The 1,712-nt window shown below is 42.3% G+C and overlaps 1 non-coding gene across 1 annotated transcript; it reads right to left on the reverse strand.

Annotated features, from left to right (window-relative positions):
- Positions 1-344: 344 nt before the first annotated feature.
- On the reverse strand, positions 345-450 carry LOC132629590 (small nucleolar RNA R71). Its single transcript, XR_009578357.1, has one exon. It is a non-coding gene; the product is annotated as a small nucleolar RNA R71 (small nucleolar RNA).
- Between the last annotated feature and the right edge of the window lie 1,262 nt (positions 451-1,712).

The following is a 1,712-nucleotide window of genomic DNA, read 5'->3' on the forward strand; positions in this document are numbered from 1 at the left end:
CATCAATGAAGCTGATTATGCTTATGATGTGGTCCCTCCTAGGACTGGAAATGCTACGTTTAAAATTGATAGTTCTATCTATCAGCTGCTGAAACTTGAAGGTTATTTTTGAAATTCTTTGGAGGATTGTCCACTTCGACATTTAAAGAATTTCCTGCACTTGTGTGCTCAACAATCCCAAGGTGTTGTTTCTGCTGATGCACTGCGGTTACGGGTCTTCAAATATTCCTTGGCTGGCCAAGCAAGGGAATGGTATGAAAAGCTTCCCAGCAATTCTATTCATAGTTGGAGTGAGCTAGCCAACACATTTCTGAAGAAGTGGTTCCCACCGAGCAAAAAAGCTGAACTTCGAGATAAGATCTTTGAGTTCAAACAGCTCCCGGGGGAATAATTATATTCGGCATGGGAGCGGTTCAAGTACTATCTAGCTCAATCTCCAACTCACGGGTTTCCGCATGCTATTCTCACGGAGAAATTCTACAAGGGCTTAGATACAATGAATCAGATTGCTGTCAATACTGTCGCGGGAGGATGCTTCATGGACAAGTCATTTATCATCATCACCCGTTTTCTTGATAAACGCACCACCCACAATCAAGCTTGGCATTCAACTGATAGTGAGAGTCTCTCTTATGGTAGTCCATCACTAGCTGTCGTTGCAAAAGAAAACCATGTGAGAGATCATACCTTCGCTCAATTGCAAACCACGGTGGATCTATTATCAAAGAAGTTGGCAGAAAAGGATACACAAGGGGTAAATGTTGTTGAGGAGTTACCACCTCATCCACAGGGAATGTATCAAGTCCCTGAGGGGATGTACCAAGATGGGCAACAACAGTATGAAGATGCTAATTATGTCAACAACTCGCAAGGGGGTTATCAAAGGCAAAATTATCAAGGTCCGGGTCATCACCCATGGCAAAAGCCTCAACACCAATTTCAAGGGAACAGTTATAGCAAAAATGATCAGGGAAATCCAAATCAAGGGAATTACAATAACAACAATTATGGCAACAAGAGCTCGAACCCCTACATTCCACCAAGGGGGCAAGCATCAAATTCCCAACAGTGGAGAGACAATTCAGCTAGCAACTCTGTTAGTAATGCGCCTAATGATTCTGCGAAGCTGAAAAGTATGATGCATAAAATGCTAATGAATCAGGACAGAACTGAGAGCACAATAAAGGGAATGTCTCAGGTTCAACTATCTCATTCAGCTTCCATTGAGAAGCTTGAATCGCAATTCAGAGACCTCTTCAGAGAAGTGCATACTCCTCAATATGGACAACTACCAAGTGATACAGTACCAAATCCGAAAGGTAGTGGGGTAAACTCTGTAGAGCATGTAGCTGCTATTAGCACCAGAAGTGGAAAAATACTTCAAGGTGCTGATAAAAAAATGGTTGATCTCGAGCCAATTATTGAAGAAGAGGCACAACCTGATGTATCTGATGTTATTGTGGAGGAAGAAACAGAGGAGGAAGTCCCTATTATAGCTGAAGAGGAGCAGAATCTTGATAATCTTAAGGCACAAGGAGAAAAACAGGAAAAGGGGAAGGCAAAACTTTCTGGCGCTCTACGCCCTTTGAGCCAATTGTTCAAATCTTCACCGCCTTTTCCTCAAAGGCTAGTGAGGAAAACAAAATATGAAAAGTGCTTGCGATTTTATGATCAACTCAAGCAGTTGACGATGAACATTCCTTTCATGGACG

The sequence above is a fragment of the Lycium barbarum genome, chromosome 2 (assembly GCF_019175385.1).
Source record: "Lycium barbarum isolate Lr01 chromosome 2, ASM1917538v2, whole genome shotgun sequence".
In the NCBI taxonomy this organism is placed as follows: Eukaryota; Viridiplantae; Streptophyta; class Magnoliopsida; order Solanales; family Solanaceae; genus Lycium; species Lycium barbarum.